The sequence below is a fragment of the Triticum dicoccoides genome, chromosome 3A (assembly GCF_002162155.2).
Source record: "Triticum dicoccoides isolate Atlit2015 ecotype Zavitan chromosome 3A, WEW_v2.0, whole genome shotgun sequence".
NCBI classification, from domain to species: domain Eukaryota; kingdom Viridiplantae; phylum Streptophyta; class Magnoliopsida; order Poales; family Poaceae; genus Triticum; species Triticum dicoccoides.
Window position 1 is genome coordinate 408,624,135 of NC_041384.1, and position 6,884 is coordinate 408,631,018.

Sequence of the window (6,884 nt, forward strand, 5' to 3'; positions counted from 1 at the left end):
TTCAAACTTAGGCGAGTGCTTGACTACAGCTAAGTCCTCAAGTGAGGGAACTCAGGCGAGTACTGGACTGCAGCTAAGCCTCTGAGTGGGAGGGTTGCTCTCCACTCAGTAGGATTTTTCAAACTTAGGCGAGTGCCTGACTGCAGCTAACTCTCTGAGTGGGAGAACTTAGGCGAGTACTGGACTGCAGCTAAGCCCCCGAGTGGGAGGGTTGCTCTCCACTCGGTAGGATTTTTCAAACTTAGGCAAAACGGATTCGCAGCTAAGCCACCCGCTGGGGGATTTCTTACGCAAACAAAAACAATAATAATCACTGGGAAAATTATAACGCTCTTGTCTTTTGATAAATAAACTACATGAGTTTTTCTTATTATATTCATCCGAGTGAGAATTCAAGTATAAAAGGGGCGGAGTAGCTCAGCGTTCCAGGCTCGTGGCTCATCAATCTGGCGATCGACATTGTAGAGGTGGTATGCTCCATTGTGGAGGACTCTGGTGACTATGAAGGGGCCTTCCCAAGTAGGAGCAAGCTTGTGTGGTTTCTGCTCTCGAAGGACTAAGTCTCCTTCTTGGAAGGCTCGGCTCTTCACATTTCTGGCATGGAATCGACGCAAGTCTTGCTGATAGATGGTTGATCGGATCGGGGCCATTTCTATTTCTTCTTCTAGGAGGTCGACTGCGTCCTGCCGGGCTTGTTCTGCTTCATCTTCTGAGTAGAGCTCGACTCTGGGAGCATTGTGAAGCAGGTCACTCGGTAAGACTGCCTCGGCTCCGTAGACCAAAAAGAATGGGGTTCTTCCAGTCGATCGATTCGGGGTTGTCCTCAATCCCCAAAGGACTGATGGGAGCTCGTCGACCCATGCACCTGCTGCGTGCTTGAGATCGCGCATCAATCGGGGTTTCAGTCCTTTGAGAATTAGGCCATTTGCCCTTTCTGCTTGTCCATTCGACTGGGGGTGAGCGATCGAAGCATAGTCGACCCGAGTGCCCTGAGAGGCGCAAAAGGCCCTGAACTCGTCGGAATCGAAGTTTGACCCATTGTCCGTGATGATACTGTGCGGAACTCCATATCTGAATATCAACTCTCTGATGAAACTGATAGCGGTGCAAGCATCGAGATTCTTGATAGGCTTGGCTTCAATCCATTTGGTGAACTTGTCGACTGCTACCAGCACATGAGTGAAGCCGCTCCTGCCTGTTCTCAGTGGCCCAACCATGTCCAGCCCCAAACAGCGAAGGGCCAGACGAGTGGAATGGTTTTCAGGGCTGACGCGGGCTTATGCGGCATATTGGAGTAATACTGACACCCTTCACATTTGTCGACTATCTCTTTAGCCGTCTCATTGGCCCTTGGCCAGTAGAACCCCGCTCAGTATGCTTTAGCCACAATGGTACGAGAGGACGCATGATGACCACAGGTCCCCGAGTGGATATCGTTAAGGATCATCTGACCTTCTTCTGGTGTGATACACTTCTGGCCGACCCCAGTCGCGCTTTCCCTATATAACTGTCCCTTTATGACTGTAAAGGCCTTGGATCGACGGACGATCTGTCGAGCCTCTTCCTCGTCTTCTGGGAGTTCTTTCCTTAGGATGTACGCGATGTATGGTTCTGCCCAGACGGGAGTGATAACCAACACTTCCATTATCAGATCGACCACAGCTGGAACTTCAACTCCAGTCGGATCCGTGGCGCCTTTTGGCTGCGGGGCCTCTTCCGTGAAGGGATCCTCCTGGACTGATGGTGTGTGGATGTGCTCCAAAAACACATTGCTGGGAATGGCTTCTCTTTTGGAACCTATTTTTGCCAAATCATCAGCTGCTTGATTTTTCAGTTGGGGTATGTGATGAAGCTCTAACCCCTCGAATTTCTTCTCCAGCTTTCTCACTGCATTGCAATAACCAGTCATGGCTGGACTTCTGACATCCCACTCCTTCATCACCTAATTAACCACCAAATCTGAGTCGCCATAGACCATGAGGCGACGGACGCCGAGTGAGATGGCCATGCGCAACCCATATAAAAGTGCTTCATATTCTGCCTCGTTATTGGAGGAATCAAAATGGATTTGAAGAACATATCTGAGTTTATCTCCTCTGGGGGAGACCAACACCACTCCGGTACCGGAACCACTCAGCATCTTGGAGCCGTCGAAAAACATAGTCCAATGCTCCGAGTGAATCTGAGTCGGTAGTTGCTGTTCAATCCACTCGGCGATGAAATCTGCGATTGCTTGGGACTTGATAGCTTTCTTTGTCTCAAACTTGATATCAAGGGGAAGGAGTTCAATCGCCCATTTTGCCACTCGACCAGTTGCATCCCTGTTATGTAGGATCTCTGATAATGGAGCGTCGCTGACGACTGTAATGGCATGATCAGAGAAGTAGTGAGCAACTTTCTTGGTGGTCATATAAATCCCATATACAAGCTTCTGATAGTGAGGATATCTTTGCTTCGATGGGGTCAAGACTTCAGAAATATAATATACTGGGCGCTGAACTTTGAAGGTTTTCCCTTCTTCTTCCCGCTCGACCGTAAGTACCGTACTGATGACTTGTCCTGTGGCTGCAATGTAAAGCAGCAAGCACCGGCTGATTGGGGCAGCAAGCACCGGCTGGGTGGAGAGCAGAGCTTTGAGGTCTGCAAACGCTGCATCAGCTTCGGGAGTCCACTCGAACTTGTCGGACTTCTTCATCAATCGGTAAAGAGGTAATGCATTTTCACCGAGACGAGATATGAATCGACTTAGGGTGGCCAAACAACCAGTAAGCTTTTGGACGTCGTGCACTCGCACATGGCTTTTCATTCGGAGTATAGTGCCAACTTTTTCTGGATTGGCGTCGATTCCCCGTTCGGAAACGAGAAAACCGAGTAACTTTCCGCCAGGGACTCCAAATGTACACTTTGATGGATTACGCTTGATATCATACCTCCTGAGGTTGGCAAAGGTTTCAGCAAGGTCAGTCAGCAGGTCGGAACCCTTCCGTGACTTGACCACAATATCATCCATGTATGCTTCCATGTTCTGACTGATTTGAGTGAGTAAACACTTCTGAATCATCCTCATGAATGTGGCTCCGGCATTCTTGAGGTCGAACGGCATGGTAACATAACAGAAGCACCTGAATGGAGTGATGAAAGCTGTCTTGATCTCGTCAGGTCCATACAAACGAATCTGATGGTACCCTGAATAGGCGTCTAAGAAAGACAGTCGCTCACATCCCGTAGTCGAGTCGACTATCTGGTCGATGCGGGGGATAGGAAATGATATTTCGGGCAGGCCCGATTGATATGTTTAAAGTCAATGCACATGCGAAGTGACTTGTCCTTCTTGGGGACCATGACAACGTTGGCGAGCCACTCGGAGTAGTAGATTTATCGGATGAACTCCGCTGCTAAGAGCCGGGCCACCTCTTTGCCAATAGCTTTTCTCTTTTGGACGGCGGACCGTCGAAGATGTTTGTTGACAGGTTTTACTTTTGAGTCGACTCTCAGGCGATGCTCAGCCAGCTCCCTGGGAACACCTGGCATGTCAGAAGGCTTCCATGCGAAGATGTCCCAGTTCTCACGGAGGAACTGGATGAGCGCTTCTTCCTATTTAGAGTCGAGTGTTGTCGAGATATGAGTCGGGGCGGCGCTGGGGTCGGTCGGGTGGATGTGAGTTGTCTTCGTGTCGCCAGTCGACAGGAAAGCTGACTCTGTAGCGGGCTTCTTGGCTCGCAACAGATCACTCGGGTCTGTAGTCTTCTGGAATTCCTGTAACTCCACCACTGCCATCTGTGCGTCGGCGATCTTCGAACCCTTCTGAAAACATTCTTCCGCTTTCTTCGGATTGCCCGTAATGGTGATCACACCTTTGGGGCGAGGAATCTTCAATTTGAGATACACGTAACATGGTCGGGCCATGAAGCGTGCATAAGCCGGCCTGCCCAAAATAGCGTGATAGGCACTCTGGAAGTCTACAACTTCAAATGTCAATTTTTCTTTGCGGTAATTTTTGGAATCACCGAAAACCACATCAAGAGCAATCTGGTCGAGTGATTCAGCCTTCTTCCCAGGAATGACTCCATGGAAGCTCGTGTTGCTGGCACTGAGTCTGGACATCGGAATGCCCATCCCCTTCAATGTTTCAGCGTATAATATGTTCAAACCATTGCCACCATCCATCAGGACTTTGGTCAGTCGAGTGCCTTCAACAACTGGGTCGACCACCAAAGCTTGCCTCCCAGGGGTGGCGATGTGCGTTGGGTGGTCGGACTGGTCAAATGTTATGGCAGTCTGAGACCATTTCAGGTAACTAGGTGCCGCCGAAGCGGCCATATTCACCTCTCGGTTAATAACTTTCAGTCGACTTTTGCTCTCAACATCAGCAAAAATCATCAGGGTGGAATTGACTTGAGGGTATCCGTCATCACTGTCCTCTTTGTCCTCGACCTTGTCTGACTCCTTTTCCTTTCCCTTGGGCTGCTTGCCCTGGAATTGCTGGATCAAGAGTCGACACTGCCGAGTGGTATGTTTCGAGTGGGCGCCAACTGTCGTGGTCTTCTCGGTGAGCCCTGTTCCTGTCGACCAGACCTTGGACGAGGATGGATCTCGCGTCAAAGCCTGGCCCTCTGGGGTCGACTGGAATCCTTCGCCCACCACTATGAGGGCGCCTGTCATCCTGCTAGCGAGGCACATACGACCAGCTCCTCGGGAGAGGCGTGGGCACTCTACGTCGACCGTCATGATCGACTCGGTAATCATACTGCTCATGGTTCCCATACTGGTCACACTGGTCTCCACGACCCTCACGCCTCGGGGGCGATCTCGGGCTGTGAGCTGACTGGACTGTGTCCGCAGCAACGGATCTGCTGTGAATTCTATTCCGCGACTGAGAAACAGCGGAATTCTGATCTCCTACTGCCCGGAGTAACGCTCTGATCTGCAGCAAGCCTCTGTCAGCCTCCGACTAGGAAGGCTGAATCGACTCCGCTATACGGGCCGCAGCTGCTAAATTCTGAATTAGAGTCCGATATACCTGCGGGGGCGGGAAGAGCTGACGTCGACTGGATTCGGGAACCCGTTGTCGCGTCCGCTCGTCGAGTGCTCGCTGGAGGTTCTCCAGTCGAGTGCGCTCGGCCAAGTTTGCCAGGCGCGCATCCTCCAAGGCGCGAGCCTCGGGGGTTTCTCCAATGATAGGAGTGTGCAGCGCATCCATGTTCCGGCAGCGAAGTTCTTCTCTCTGCAGCGACGTGAGAGGCTTGGGAAGATACTCCTCATGGGGACGCGACGGGTCGCCTCCTCCTGCGCCTCCGTCGGTGCGGGTAAAACCGGGGGGACTGGGTGGTCCATCGACCATCAGAACCTCCGCCACCGGATCGGTGCTGTCGCACTCGGATGCAGTCTCTTCGGAGCCAGTCGAGCAGGTCGTAGAGGGATTCGTCGGGCTTGATCGCCGCGACCTGAGGGATGGCCGACTGGCGGGCCACCGCGTGTCTCACCCACTGCTGAAGTCTCGACCGACCGGAGCGCTTGCGCTGGCGGGAAATGGGGAGGGAGGACAACATAGGAGCCGACCGGTAGGGGGTCGACGGTTGCCGCAGGAGAACGCCGCGGACGCACGCGCTAAAGTGTGTTGCCCCGCGGACAGGGAGTGCGTCCACGTCGAGCGGAGCCTCCTGAAGCCAGGCGGAGTCGTCGGCGATGAACGTGAGCGCGCCGAGACGGATCTCGCGGCCCTCCACCAAAACTCCATCGGAAACCATGATGATTCGGGTCGGAAAAGATTGCAACTCCTCCAACAAAACGCTAAAACACCGGCCCCAAGGTGGGCGCCAACTGTCGTGGTTCTCAGTCTGACAGTAATGTAGGGGGGTAAGTATGGAGAGGCGAGATCTTAGCTATGGAGAAGTTGTAAGGATGCAAGGTTTACGAGTTCAAGCCCTTCTTGGAAGAAGTAAAAACCCTACGTCTCGGAGCCCGGAGGCGGTCGACTGGATTATGTGAGTATGAGTTACAGAGGTACCAACCCTCGTCTCGGAGGAGGAGGGTGGCTTATATAGAGTATGCCAGGACCTCGGCCAGCCCACGTTACGAAGGGTTCAATGTACATTAAGGCAGGGCATTACTGGTAACGCTAGTAATAAAGTGCTATGATGATCATAAAAGCTATTTAATGACCGACCGTTAGCGTGCAGGGTGACTTTAGGTCTCCTGGCCGTCGAGTGGTTGGATCTTAGTCGAGTGATCGCTTCTTGGTCAAGTGACTTCGAGTCTGTCGAGTGGAACACATTCAAGTCGATTGAAAGGTGATTTCTTCTAGAGATGTCCTTGGGTAGGGTAGTTAGGACAGGTCCATGACCCTACCCTAGGTACATAGCTTCATCACCGGGTCCTGAACTCGAGACCTCTTGGCTCTGATACCATGTAAAAGTGCATGCTCTAGCCAAGGCAACCAAAAGACCGATCTGATGGAAGAGACTAGGCAGCACATTATACGTCAACACTCCCCCTCACGTGTGGCTCCCTCAGGCCTAAACGTGGACCGAAAGTGGGCTGCAATTTAATTGCGTCAGCCGGGTCTTGAACTCAAGACCTCTTGGCTCTGATACCATGTTAGAAGGGAGAGAGAGGATTGGTGGAATTGTTGTTTTTATTGATTGAGCCTCGTGGGCATATATATAGGAGTACATGGTCAACTTGGAGTACAAGACAAGCCGGAACATATCCTAGTCTATCTCGTATTTCTTAACTAAACATAATACTCAACAGTGTTGAACGGCCAGTTGTTCGTGTTAGGCTCAGCAAGAGCAGTAGGTATAAATCTCTTTGTAAACTCTCATTTCTCCTTTTGCTTGGCGGCATATGTTCATAATTTCAGTTATTTAGTTTGTCTGTTATGT